Below are 15742 nucleotides of genomic sequence, written 5' to 3'. Positions count from 1 at the left end.
AAATAGAAGTTCCGACAGAGCGCAATAAACTCATTGTTTACACTTACGGACAGGTTATCAGATACATAGGTTATTTTACTACAAAGCAAACCAACCCCAGAAACTGACTTTGGTATCTTTTTAGTGTGCTGATTTTTTCTTACGAAGTCGGCCAACAGAAGAAAGTCAAGTTTCATACCTTTGGATTCTTTAAGTGTGATGATTTCTATTTTTTTTTTTTAATAAAGTCTGCTGTCACGGGGAAGCTAGCATTGATTCTTTTTACCTGTATTAATAGGAATTTTCAAAATAAATTGGAACGGTCTAGTGCATCGTGCACGCATACCGATATATGGCTGAACAGCAAATTAGTTTACATTTCATCTAAATATTCCCTATCCATAGTTTGTAGTGTTTTATTTTTTGACAACAAGAAGCGTGCACTTCGTCTTGTATGGATAAATGTACGTAATTTCTGTTTGGCATCCTCTATAAGTGGGAAATCGTAACTAAGTAACAGCGTTGTATACTTCTATTTCGAGTAATTAAATTGTTTCTTCTTTACACTTGATAATTTTTTTGTTCTTTTTGTGCATTTATAATTACTTTTAATCATGTAATGCAGATCTGATGTAAAGAGGAAAATGTTGGAGTATGGCCGGTGACCTTTAAGCATTATGTAGAATTAAAAAAAGGAGTATATAATACAAAGGTTACTGCATTTGTATGGGAAGATATGAACTCGTTTTGTTGGATGGAAATACTTCACTCCCAAGTTCGTGCCGTATTTCCGTTAGAAAAACTCGTTCATATTTTCCTATACAAGCGCAGTAACCTATAATTACTGTCATTTCATCAGTTCATAAAGAAAATAGACACTTGTGTTGATAAGGTGCTTGTCATTAATTTCATTGCAATGACTCGATCTGCTGATGAGTATCACTGTTGAGTAAATACAATAAAACAGGTCATTTAAATCTGTGTTGATCAAGCTGGATTAGTTTGTTTGAGGCATTTTTATTGGCTAATAATTTAAATATGACCACTTACGGTAGTTTTTCAGGTTGTGAATGAATAAATTGAGTTGGATTCAAGCTTTCAGTATACCCAAAGGGCGTGAATGGCCAGATAATGTTTGAACAATGATTTAAGTATGAAAATAGTGCTTAACTTTTTTTAAGACAAGATAGACACTACCACTTTCAACAAGTTGAGAACATCTTGCCTGTAAAACTAATAACATTTGTTTAAAACTTAGGTAATCACCAGTGAATCAAAAATTACAATCGTAAAGATACTGCTGTGTTTATCAAAAGAGGCAAAAGTGGTAAAATTAACATTGGGTTTGTTCAATACATCTGTTGTGACTAACACCTGCACCCTGTCACATAATGGTCAAATAGATAGGAATGGATTTCAGTGGATAAAATTATATTTGTTTTTTTTAAAACTAAATGATCAGAATTTAAAACATTTATTTCAAGTGTTTTTTTGTATATATTTAAAATAGAAAACCTTTTCAGTTTTCATTCCAAAAGTGGTAAAAGTGGAGCCCAATGGTATCTATCAGGTCAAAAAGTAGGTTAGCTTAAAAAAAAGGTAATAAATACCCTTACCAGCTTTCTTGTTATTCAAGAAATTTAAACCTATATGATTATCACAGGCACTTCGTGTATTTATTAATTTCTGCATTTGGCTCACAGTATAGTAACATCTGCAATGGTGCATCTCATTCTGTTCCAGATATCGTAAGAAACAAGAAAAATACCTTGTCGCTGTTTATTTTGTATCAGGACCTTGTGCTCATTTATTAGTGAAACACTATTTATTACTTGGTTATATATCAGTCTTTCAGGAACTGCAAATTAAATGCAGCATTTCGTCTGTTTGCTCAAGATTTTATTAAGAAAATTAGAACTTCTACAAAGCGTAATGGTCAATTCAGTATACAAAAAAAACAGCTTGATTTAGATTTGAGCCTTGGGCATCAGGCTAAGAGATTGTTTTGGGCACTGCATTTGCCCTGCATGACAAATTGCCGTGGTCATAGCATTTGTAGAGTTGGCTAACTGTTGGACATGGAAAGGTGCAGTTAAAAATTGAGTTATTCCTGTGGCAAGTTTACATTGGGTTTGTCACTGGGCAATCTCTGCTTGCTTAATGGAGGCTATTTTGACATCTTTGTTCTAATTATTGAATGTAATGAATGTTAAATAAAGTGGATTAAAGTTGGTTCATTTCACGAGTCTACATGTCTGAAAAAAATGGTAAAACTTAAAGTGACACTTTCGGGATGGGGTACATGGGAGGGAGATGTCTTGAAAATAGGTGAGTCAGCAACACATATATGCAGCAGATATTCTTTTTAGACAGCATATACTTTCATCAGATTAATATTTTTGTCACAAATTGCATAATTGGTGATTGACTTTAGTCTAGCATACATGCCTCCATCAGTGTTCATTTTGTGTACATATGTAGGGACATTTAGAAAAATATGGGTCGCATATTCTTGCTCCTTTTTTGTTTATTCTATAAAATTTGAAGGTGTATCATTATCATTTTCCCCTGCAATGGGTGGTCTATACCAGGATTTGAATTCCTTGTACTTGAGTAATGTTATTCTTTTGGAATTTATTTTCTTTAAGTCCATTTTTGTTCCTCCATGTACTCTACTTTGGAAATGAATGCAGAAAGTATTTTTTGCTGAAAATCATCTAGTACATTTTTTATTTGTGATCATTGACCAGGTAATCTTGATTGGTGCCCAAGCTACCTGTAATCAATAAAAACACTTCTGTCAGCCAATAAAATTGACCATACTGCTTCTGGGGTCTTTCTCAGGAACTGACCATTTAATTTTCAGGTGGGAGCTAGGACTGCCTGGGATTTCCAGTTAAAGTTGTGATCTTACCCCCCCCCCCCCAAAAAAAAACAATATATTGGTGATAAATAGGTTGTATTTCTTGTCCTATTGATCAGAGCCTCCACCCACCTTTTTTCAAGTAATTGGCTACTTGTCAGATTGAATCATGTATTTTAAAATTCATGGTTCACAATATTTAAACGAATTTTATAAGCCTTGCTGTCGTTGAAGAGACTATTAAAAAAAATAAAAATAGTTTGACTAATTGATAGCTCATAAATTTGTTGTACTTAGTTGGGATCAGCATAAAATGAAGCCACTGTGATGAGCTGTATTCTTGTACAAGCTTCCTTTCTGACTGAATAGTGAGTTTCTTTGTGGATGGTTCCATTTCTTGGAAGGTGTACTGCAGTTCTGTCATAATGTGTATCTGCCAGGCGATATGTATTTCATTCTGTCTCGTCAGGCTAGATTGAACACTGTTAACTTGACCTACGCTTAGACCCAAAGTATAAACAGGATCTGTACGACAAGTCTGTTAGTCATATGTGCATGTATTAACTAACACCTGGGAAGGAAAGGAAGATGTATGTTATGTTAATAACATCCCGTGCATGAGGAAAGCTTTTATTCTTGTGATGTTAATGTAAATCTCCACTCAGCTTTACAACAATCAGACAGGTCGTTCTTTACATTCCTTTGAGATTCACCTGAGCTTACCTGTTATATGTGTTGCTAGTCATCTTGGGCAGCACTTGGCACAGGACTTCAATTGTAGTTTGTAGGTTGTCATACCTGCCAACTTGATGCTACATTAAATATACGAGTGACTAATACACAACAGTAATAGTACTAAATAACGTCTGCATTGGATTCAGATTTGTGTCGGTACTAGAGTTCTTTTGGAATATCGGTTGTTGATACATTATGCCCCCGATTCTTGTAGCCATGTGACGGAAATATACAACTAAGCGATTACGTACCAAAATAAAATCCCCAAAAACATCAGGTAAGTTCATTTCGTTAACTGTCATGTATAATCTCTGTACTTGTCGATGTTTATTTTGTATGCTAGAACTGTTCTGTGGGCATCATTCAGAAGAAGACTATATAACCTCCGTATTTGCCACCCAATCTTCTATTTAGATGTTATTCTTGGAGCATAATTTAGAATTGTATAAATCTAGTGTTAAGTGAAAAGATCAGCACAATATTCATTGTTGGGTCTACAAAAATAATAGTATATACTGGCGGTGATTGAGAAGGGCATGTCATTATTTAAAGATGTTCATCCAGTTGAACCAGTCATTTTAATCAGATACAGTTTTATATACACTGTAACAAGTCGGATTGACACGATGGGTTTCTAACACACTTGCCTAGCAAAGAAGCCAGATTAAAAATTGTTAAAGCTCTGAAACTTTATCACATTTTGCATTTAATGGCCTCTTTGAAAAGGGTATATGTTGATCAAACAAAGAATATAATTTCATTATAATATTATTAAGCAATTACAAGTTAATTAGTCATTTATGTTTTATGTAGATATCTCGAATCCTGCAGAATTGTAATTATAGTGTAAACTTCGGATTACTGTTTCGAAAAGTTTCATACGAAATTAAAGTTTTAAAATTACAATTTTAAACGTTGATCTCCTGGTCATGATAATGTGCCCAGTGTATCAGCTAGTGGCATCTGAAGGTCAACAGACCATAGGGGTTATATTATATCTGCCTGTGGCAGTGACAGCTGACAGGTACCTGACAACTAGGGGGGGCATCTCAAAATTAATTTCCGTTGAATAGTGTTAGGTCATATCAATAAATGCATCTTATTGATGACAAGGTTTATACCTTTTGTGGCTCAGGCCCAGTTGGTTAAATTGTTATATATATATATATATATATATATATATATATATATATGCAACCCATGGATTGGGATTAGTCTGTTTTACCAACTAAATTTATGCAGCTCTCTTTAAACGTGTTTACAGATACATGTACTAACATTACCTTATGCATTTGGCTGAAATTTTGTTGTTCCCTTTCTCAACTTCCTGAACACACTTAATCCTTACATTTTGCATCATTCTCACATTACTGCACTTCAGTACATAATGCAAGGCCACGATTGGCTGAGTGGTCTAAGTTGCTCACTGTTATAGCTCATTGCCATCTCACCTTTGTGTGGGTTTGAGTCTTGGGTTCGGCCAATGTGGATATGTGAAAGCTTACCAGTAGCTTCTTGTTGGTCGGTGTTTCTTTCTGGGGTTTTCCCCATTTCTTCTCCACCATATATTCTGGCCACCATGTATGGCCTATCTTGTGCTGAAAAAGGTGTTAAACCATATAACAACAACAGTACATAATACATCTCATACTATACACTGATTTGGTTGACTGGTAATCAGTTATGGACCACTACAGCTTTGTAATGAAGGTAATCTGTGTTGATTACCGTATCTGATTCATTTTTGCCTTAACATGTATAGTCAGCAGAGATTCTGTTCCCATTTATCCTTGTACAAATTTGGTAATTCACACCCTAGACCATTTAATAAACCAAGTCAGTCAGAGACCAGAAGAGTTGATGGGATTTTCTCTTGTCCATCGTCTTCTATCACCTGTTTAGTTAATTATTGCTACACCTTCTAAACTACCTGGAAGATTGCCATGTAACGTTTTACACATGCTCATTCTATGGTCTAGTTGGGCCTTAATAAAAATGGTGCTACTTATATATCCAAAATGGATACCACCGTGGCCATCTTGAAAATCTTATTTTCATGATGTGTTGTTTACCTAAATTAAAATGGTGCCGGATATGATGTCCAGGATTGCTGCCATGGCAGCCATTTTGAATATCTTGTTACCGCTGTTCCTCCTGAATGGATGGTCATATTAATGTGGAGTTTTCTTATGATCTTTCGTTAGTTCTAATTGAAAACAGCGCTATCTGTTGTCCTGGAAATCTTATGGTTAATATTTCTTCATCAGTGGTCAGATCAATAGGGGGTTTAACTAAAAGACTTTTCATTATGTCAGGTTGGTCCTAAATCAAAATGGTGTTGATCTGAATTCCAGATGTTCCTCTGATCAGCAGGTTGTTTTGACATGTGGTTTTAAAAAAACTATAAAAAAAACCAAAAAACAATAAGGCTACCACAGGAGCTCTCATGAAAATTTTGTTATTGCAACTATTCAGCATTGAGTTTTTTATTGATATGCTTTAATTATACCATGTTGGATACCAAGTTGGTCCTGAATTAAAACGATCCAGTCAATCATTAAAAATGGCTTCAATGATGGCCTTCGTGAATATGTTGTCACAAGTCCCCTGAATGAATAATCATTATGACGTGGGGTTTTGACCAAGACTTCTGCCAATCTTACATCCAATATGCCCTGCACATCAGCTGATGTTAAAATCTTTTTTTTTTGCTGAAGAATATCAGAAAGGATTTCAACACTGCTGTTAAGAGTAAGAAATGACCGATCTTAAAGTAATGGAAATAATTTTTACCCAGTAGAACATCAGTCCCATGAAGGGATTCAAGTTCCAGAAAGCAGTGTTATGGCCCATGGTGGAAATTTTTGTTGTCACCTTTGCCAGAGAATGGCAAGAATATTTGGAGAGAAAAAACTTTTTTTTATTAATTGCATTTTATTATATTCTCTTACCTGTTTTATTTGGTATGTTCCTAGTTTTTAGCTGGTAGTTACCTTACATTTGTACAAACATGTATAATTACAACATAGCTAGTAGGAACAGAATTTAGTACAAGATTGCACTAGCATACAAAACTGGTCACTTAGGCTCCCATGACAACTTGTGCAGGGATTATATATTACCCATATTTAATAAAAACATTAGGATTATATGAATTTGTCAGATTTTAAAACATTTTCATTACACTGACAGCATTCATTTATAACATGTAAATTAAATATCGCGATTACATATAATTTGAAATGTACACTATTTTGTCTACTTTTATGCTGGTTTACCTTGTTCTATTTAAATTGTCCTTTAAAGCATTGCACATTTTGTGAAATAGTTAGTCTGTTTTGAGATGACCCCTACAAAATAAATCATCGGAGCTGACAGGCCTATTAAGAGAGACAAGTGCGCTGCTTGGGGTTCCAGACAGGTTACAAATGGTTAATCATGCTTTAATTGCAGTGTCACTTAGCAGATTTTATTCATTTTAATTCATTTCATGTTTTGTTTTAAAAAAAATTTAATGGGATCCTTACTTGTGAAGCATTGTTGAAAGATAAAGAAGGTTCAAGTGTAAATATTTGAAAAACAGACATTTGTTATCAGCATTTATTTTCATTCTTGATTTGGCAATAAATTCTATACCTATACGTCTGCAAGTTCCCCCCTTTACTATATGCCTGTTTCCTATTGCACTGGTTTTGAAATTAGGGTAGGTGGGGTTGGGTTGGGTTGTTGTTTTATTTTAAACATATATATTCAGTGATTTTTTTTACCATGGGAGAGGTCAGCGATGAGAAATGGATGGTTGGTCGATTAGAAACACTTTTTTGTGTTTAAACTTGCATAATTTTAAGACCCTTGTTCTACAGATAAATTCTAAAATTGTCACTGTTTGTAATAAAGGGCACACAAGTAACTAACCAAACTAGTTGATATTTGCTTGTGGGTCAGTGATAAAGTGGTTATACAACTATGCTATCATGGAAGAGAAGTCATTTCTGCATTTAAATGAAACTATACATTCAGGTTTTATTACATCAACACTCTGCACAGTGATTATAAGAATGTTGATAAACACAAGTTTGTTGCTGCTTGTCCACATAAACTACTCAAGAGTATTGCCATAAAACTACATAGACACACACATTCATCCCATGGTTTAGTTGTTTCTAAATGAGAATGTGCCACTCAGACATCCAGTATCACCAATGTGGCAGTCTTGAAAAGCTTGTTATCGCTACTCCTGAATAGATGGTAATGTTCACTAAAAACATCTTAAATGAGAACATGCCATTTGGACATCCAGTATGACCAGTGTGTGGCTGTCTTGAAAAGCTTGTTATCACAGCTTCTGAAGAGATGGTAATGTTCACTAAAAAAAACCCATCTTAAATGAGAATGTGCCACTCGGACATCCAGTATGACCAGTGTGTGGCTGTCTTGAAAAGCTTGCTATCGCTACTCCTGAATAGATGGTAATGTTCACTAAAAAAACATCTTGTGTCTAATTGACCTTGATTGAAAATGGTTCTGATCTGATGTACAGTATGGCCACCACAGCTGTTTTGTGTGAAAACCTCGCGTGGATATGACCATCCATTACAGAGGTCTGTTTTTTGCGATTTAAAGCATTTCTTGAGCATGTGATAGGCTATACATGGCAGCCAGTGTATAGAGTGGGGTAAGGACCTGGAAAGACCCTGAAAAGGGCAACAGACCTGTATGCTACTGGCAGCTTTCTAACATAACCACTTTATTAAAGCCCAGATTTTGATATGCACAGACAGGTGAAGTGGAGTTATCAGCATGGGGTTTTCTCAGAAAGACATATGATTTTAAGTTGGTCATAACTGAAAATGTTGCCAATCCAACTTCTGATATGCCTGCCACACTGGACATCATAATCAACATTGTGCATTCACAGAAAGAGTTTGTGATGTCTGGTTGGAACTAAATAGAAATGGGTGCGGGTCTGATATCCAGTACACATCTAATCATAAAATCTTGTTGCTGAAGAATGTCAAGGATGGTTTCAACACTGTAGTTGCAATGAAGAAATGGTCTTATCTTGAATTCCTGGAAATTCTTTTCAGCCAGTAGAGCCCTGCAAGAGACACTTGTTTTATACTTGCTGGAGAGAATTATTTGCACTTCAGAGAATGCTTTTTTATTAAAAGAAAATGGGGAAAAATGTGAAAAATGTTCTGTGTGCAGTGCACATGGTGGCAATTGTCGAAAGTTCATTAAAGGGTTTTGGGAATGGATTGAATTCTGGACTTGACTATGACATGTCACAGCTAATGCACAGAAAAACTTGTACTCTTAATATTGGCAATTTCAGATGTCTTTTTTTTTGTTTGGAGCATTTAAATATTTCAATCTTGTGAAAAACCAGTTGACCTCGATATGTTTTTTGGTTACATTTTCCTTCTTTCTTAAATCATTCTGGTTGGTTCTCTACGATCTGCTAATAATTGATTCAAAGTTGAAAATATGACTGCAACATTTTGAAATGTTAACCAGAAAGGTGCTACAGTCATAACCTATGATTTTAATTGTTAGTTCCTTTCATATTAAATAAATGTAGCTTTAGGTTTTCTTTATTATAAAATTGTCATAATTTATGTTTCTGTCATATTTCTATCAAAAAGATTCCAACAAAAGAAAATTTTCAAAGATCTTCAATAGGGAACTACAAATATTGTCTTCATAATTTGAAATATTGGCATGAATATATTTCTAGCTACGTTGATATGCATATTGATAAATATAAGTAGTAGTCTTGCATCATCTCCCTGAAGCTCTGAGTGTTTTTGCCAATACTACATAAAACAAAGACAAAGGAGTCCCTAAATCAAGCATGATTTGTAATATATACAAACACAGCACAATACACAAGTACAGTAGTTGTACAAGACACAGTATAGCTAGAAACATGAGCATGCAGTTGCATAGCATTTTAAAAGACAGGCAAACATTAGCTGTAGTCATCATCAGGGTGTGTGTATTATTTTCAGTCTTTACCATACTAGAATAGTGTTAATGATCTGAATGAATTAAAATTTGATTGCTGTCTAAATTCTTATTGTAACTAGTTCTATAGAATGGCAGATGTATATCTTCATTATTCTCTCCGTTTGTTCATACCCACTACCAATTTTAAAAACAAAAGGTATGAAGGATATAAAAACTATGTCCTTTCATTCCTTGATTTATTATTTCTAACCTGATTGTCATCGGGGCGTCCCAAACACTGTGAACTTGTTGGCATTTAGATAGAAACGGGAGTTTCTTAGAAATGTAGTCACCACATTTGTTTGCATGAGACTGTTTTCAAGCAACAGATGTGATGTAGTTCACGTCTTTGAAAATCTAATAATTCTTTAAATTGGGGATTTACATATCTTTGAACATGTGTTAATTTGTTTTAGAAATATTAAAACTCGACATTGCAAATATTGGATTTAAAAAAAATAGTGAGCAGTCAGCTTGTTTACATTGGAAACTTCTGTTTGCTTTGAAACACCAATAGTTCGCAATGGGAGGTTATGCGAATACTATAAAAGGTTTTTTTTTTCTCCAAATGTTAAGGTTTTATTTCTTGGGACATCTAAAATATTTGAATATCAAAAATTGTCTTTATTATGCATCATCCTCATAAGGTACAGGGACATCACATCCAGTACTCTGTATCCCCAACAACAACCTCATTGATAACCATTGATTTGGATGGAAGACAGTTTGCTGTTTTACAAATAAACAGGACCAAAATGTGGCTATGGTTGATCAGTGGACTTGTTTTTGGGGGCTGATTGCAAGGAGAGGTTTTACTGTGTGTAGCCTAGGTTTGATTTTGTTTGGTATGCACTGTTTAATAGGATTGTTTAGAAGCACTCCCCCATTGAGAACCTCTATTGCCTTCTTGTAGTCTGGGCATGCCTAGACTATCTCTCAACTCTCCTTTGAGAGTAAGCTGGGTCAGGTTTGGCAGGTGTCAGACAGGGGTTCAAGGAGGGAAAATGTTGTAGATTGATTACACCTCTACCACAAAATGTATATGTATCTTACTGCATTGTGACTCCATACAAATATTATCATGTGATTTTAGTTTTTCATAAAAAAAAACTTTTATTAATTTTGCAAAGTATTCAAAATCTAACAATACTAGATACCCCTCTCAGAGCCTCTTATACCTGAATCAGGTAATTGGAATTCTTTCTCTGGGTTATCTTGGGTTTTTATTTTCCCTACAGACAGTTTGTCAATGTGTCACTCTGTGTGGTTTGAATCAATGTGAACATAAGGGGCTTTACAAAATGGAATATTTTTCATCAGTTCATTAGTGCAATTACCCTGTCAGATTTGCTGTTGGAGGCAAACAAGATATTGCCACGCTTACAATGAAATGACATATTTTTCTGTGTTTTCATTACCTTGTAAGAGAAGATTTCAGAATTAAGTTTCATTTATAGGTGGATTTAAAGAGGTGTCAAGAGTTCTGACAGGTTAAACCTTTACATATTTTTAGAATTGTGGAATTGTTTAAAATGTTTAAAAGAATGTCAAAATTTGAATCCTTTTGATGCACGTGTGAAACAAAGGCGCATTTTACTTGTCAAATTTTTTTTTGCATGTGTACTTCTGTGAAATTGTTTTTGTTTTTTTTATTACAATAAGTGATTTTTTATATGTGAAATATACAAAATATAGGCCAGCTACTTAAAGGAACTGTGATATTTGAAAACTACCACATATGTTGAAAAGGCATTTACATAGTGAGGGACATTGGGAAATGTGTTTATCATTCCTTTTTTGTATTTAATTTAAACCTGATGTTATTCTTTGGGTTTTGTCCCGAGTTCATACACATCCTGTGTTATTCCATTCCACTACAATTCCATCCATAAGAAATTTCTGTGAAACATTGGGTTTGCCACCCCCAGTACTTGAACAAATTGTACATCTGTAAGAATCTCCTTGATATTGCAATTAGGGTAAGGTCCTTTCGATTTTTTTAGGTCAAAGGTCCAGGTTACTTACATGTATTGAAAGAAGAACTATGATATTCATGTGATACCATTATTTCTGTTTATCAGACTTTGACCAAACTGATGACTTGCACTTAAAAGTAAGGAAGAAGTCTATCAGTATTTTGTCAGAAGGAAAATGGGTGAGGTCACTGAGACTGAAAAAATAAAAATTGGATTTTGCACAGAAAATAGTTATCAACATAGAGAACTTGTGGTAGGGACAGTTGAGAAATGTCAAGCTGTTGTGTCAAACTCTTTACACCAGCTCACCACTATCACCACTGGAAAAGTAATAAAGAATGCATCATCGGCACAACTTAACTCCCACATGGTTGTCAGGCTGAATGTATATACACCTTTAAAGAGATTGCCTATTTGTGGAAAATAAATGTATGTGTGCAAGACTTTAAAATTCATATTGCTTTTGGCAAGGTAATAATAACACATTAAGCAATTATCCAGATGCTTATAATTTTTTAGAAAGGAAGAAATCTGACTCTTAGTGGGATTTGAAAATTATGAAAGGCAACTCATTCTATGAAATTCACCTGTATATGAGCATTAAAGTAATACAAGGAAAGTTTGCTGTCAGTGTATTTTATGTAATTTGGGAGAGAAGGGGGAAAGTGAAGTCTTTGTAGGAATATGCTCTTTTAAATGTGCCATTAGAAAAAATATACCACCTCCTGTGTTCAGCATTGAGTATGCATTTAAAGTAGCTTTAGCTTTGTTAGTCATGTACTAGAGAGCTTATGGGATGGTCCACTGTCTGTTCATCATCCATTGTTTATATGACATTAGTCATTTGTCAGTTATGACAGGTTTATTATAGATACTCCTAAACTACATGGAGAATTACCTTGAAACTTTGCACACACATTCATTCCATTATTTAGATGAAAATTATGTGGTTAGGACGTCAGATATGGCCAGCAGTGATGGCTATCTTGAAAATCTTTTATGGCTACTCCAACTGAATGGATGATTATGTCAGCATGGGAGTTTTCACTAAAAGACTTCTAATGATGTCTAGTTGGTCTTAATTAAAGTCCAGTATGGCCACCAAGGTGACCATCTTGAAAATCTCGTTATTGCTACTTTTTCTGAATGGGATGGTCATATCGGCATGAGGTTTTAACTAAAAGACTTCTCATAATATCTGGTTGGTCCTAAATGACAATGGTGCTTATCCAGCATCAAAGTTTGCCCCCATGGAAGCCAGATTGAAAATAATGTTACAGATACTCTTGAATGCTTTCAACACTGCACAGTTAAAAGTAAAAAATGGGCTTCATTTTAATTGCTGTAAGTTCTGTTTGCCCAGTACAGCAGCAGTCCCTATGAGGGGCTCTTGTTTTTGGTGCAAGTAATTAGCCATGTAAAAAAGTCAATGCCAAATTAATGAATACCTGTTAGGTGATAGTTCAACATGGCTGTCATGCATATTGGCATTTTTATGACTCTTTAGCAAAGAAAAATGCCTAATGTCAGCCTCTGGTAAAGATTACAGTTGATCATTTGAATAAGACTGACATGAAAATTCATGTTTACTTCAAATTTGAAATTTCATATAGTTGATCACCATATTTGACATTTTTATGCTGACTGGAAAAAATAAAACTTGCTAGTCTTTGCCTATTAAAAACTTTGTTGTTATGACAGTTTGAAAAGCAATAAAAATATCATATTTACAAGATATGGGGTGGTACAAGGTCTGTGCATGTCTTGCAAGCTACCTGTCAGTGATTAGAACTGAGTGAGGCTGTCATCAAGTTTGACACTTTTATGTAGTTTTTAATAGAGAATAAAATACCCACAAGGAGAAATCTAGATTCATATGCATTGTATCCATTTAGATGAGCTGGTATATATATATATATATATATATATATATATATATATATATATATATATATATATATATATATATATATGGCAAATGTAAGGTGGATTATACAAGTGACTTCCATGTGTGACAAGTTCATTGGTTGATTACCTCAACACCTAAACAAGACTATTAGAAAATTTGACATTTTAATGCCATCCTCAAATAAAAATAAAATTGAACCAAGAGGTGACTGACGACCAGTGAAATAGTGTGTATCTGTGGACATTGTGCTGTGATTTTGGTTTAATTTTCATCAGATTGCCCCTTTTAGCTTCTGGCAGATTTACATTGTTTACTTGATTGCTGACAGCTCTTGGGTGGCACTTATAAAGTGGCCTGTACTGAATGTGACATTACATTGTTTAATACCTGGGAATATGTGTTATGTAGGTATTTGTACTTGATTTCTAACTTGGGAACTCCAGACAGTTTGTTTTGGTAAGGATTACTGCATTTAGGTTTGATGCAAGCTGGGTTGTTTTCCGTTTGCAAATGACTGTAAGTATTATTTTTCCAATGGCAACAGTAAAATGGCCATCATTCAGTGTGTCTAAACTTTTGGCTGTCAAATACAGTTTATATGCACAATAATACATCATCACTGTCATAGTGGCTAATTTGAAAATCTTGTCACAAGAATATCGGATCATTTCAATCAATGTTCTGCAGGAGGAAAGAAAAACTTGCTTTATCTAGAATTCATAATATTACTACTGTATAGTAATTAAAAAAGCCATAATTGTCAGAAAAAAAATATTATTTTTTATCTTCATGGTAATTTTTAACATGCAATACATGTACAATAATCAGTAAGAAGATTGAACTGGATAATCAGCATTTATTTATTAAAACCCAAGTTAATAATATATACAACTTTTTAAATGATCCCTAAAACAATATTGGGGGAAAAGAAGACAATAAAACCATGGCAGGAAATTCATTGTGAATTGTTGTTAATGAACACTTATGATCTGTGTGCTTACTCAGTCACTGCCTTAGATTTTTGTGCTTTATTGGATTTGATGTCCAGCAACACAGCATCAGTTGGGATTGACAGGTTTACCTTGTGCCATTTCTTAGTCCTGGGAATACAACTGAGGTTATTCCCAAACAGATAGGTCTGGTTTTGATGGGAAACCAGCTTTGTTGGACTACAGACAAAGTATAATAGACCATCAAGTTGTTTCTGCCCCTTTTATGCTTTACCTGATATTGCTAGTGGCAGCCACAGTATTATCAGATAAATAAATATGTTAAGAGCACTTTATGGTCTAATAGTATGGTTGCAAAGTTGTTGTTGTAGTTGTTGTAGGGTTTAACGCCATTTTTCAGCACGCGATAGGCTATACATGGCGGCCAGTATTAATGGTGGAGGAAGAAACCGGGAAATCCCCGGAAAGAACCACCGACCCTCGAGAAGCTACTGGCAAGCTTTCTCACATATCCACATTGGCTGAATCCGAGACTCGAACCCACACAGACAGAGGTGAGATGGCAGTGATCCGTAACGGAGAGCGCTTTAGACCACTCGGCCACTTGGGGCCCCTGGTTGCAAAGTAACATTACATGGTGGGGGGGGGGGGTGCAGGTCATCTTGGAACATTATTAACTCTTTGGGGCATGTTACAAGCGGACAGTTCATATATAATTAATGAAATGAAATTTGAATAACAATTTCCAAATAATCATAAATTAGATTTCAGTGTAACACATTTCACTTCCTGCCACACTGGTGGTGTAGCTTTCAGATCCAAATCACCGACCCATTGGCTGCATTACATAAATACCATGGATCTTTAAAGTCACAACCAAGTGTTTATGCTTTTTGAAAACAAAACAATATGCGTGTCTAGCAGGTAGCCATTATGTGCTACAGAGGATAAACCAGGGTACATGTTACTAGCACCATTCTAGTTTGTAGTGCCTAAATTCCCATTATGATTAATTATTGCTCCATTAAAAGGAGCTTTTACAGACATACATAGTCAATTCAGAAGTTTGGATTTAGTATATTTAAAAAAAAAAAAAACTGCAAAACCCAGATAGTCATAAAATGTCTTTTGAAAGTGCTTCAGTGTAGTGGTTGAATATGCCATTTGTCATTTAGTGTCAGTCTATGATGCTTGTACGTGAATAATAAGTAATTTGGCTTTTCTTTTAAAATTAAACTTACACCAAGTCATCATGGTCACCGTTGTGCAGGCCTGTTGTTTATCAAGTTAATCTCTTTATATATGTGAATTAGGTGTTTTA

The 15742-nt window shown here is 34.7% G+C and overlaps 1 protein-coding gene across 4 annotated transcripts in view; it reads left to right on the top strand.

Moving 5' to 3' along the window:
• LOC149789489 (catenin beta-like) overlaps positions 1-15742 on the top strand; it is a 71473-nt gene that overhangs the window by 14588 nt on the left and 41143 nt on the right. Inside the window, exon 1 of one of the 4 annotated variants that reach the window (XM_089971508.1) lies at positions 3204-3854. The exons of 2 other annotated variants lie outside the window; for them this stretch is intronic. The gene's annotated coding sequence lies outside the window, so the exon portion shown is untranslated. Of the gene's footprint in view, positions 1-3203; positions 3855-15742 lie in introns of those variants that run through there. One more of the 4 variants, XM_089971506.1, reaches the window with a different exon arrangement.

This window comes from Sinohyriopsis cumingii, chromosome 10 (genome assembly GCF_028554795.1).
Source record: "Sinohyriopsis cumingii isolate HCF-2022 chromosome 10, ASM2855479v2, whole genome shotgun sequence".
Lineage (NCBI taxonomy): Eukaryota > Metazoa > Mollusca > Bivalvia > Unionida > Unionidae > Sinohyriopsis > Sinohyriopsis cumingii.
This window is presented reverse-complemented; position numbering and strand designations above follow the sequence as displayed.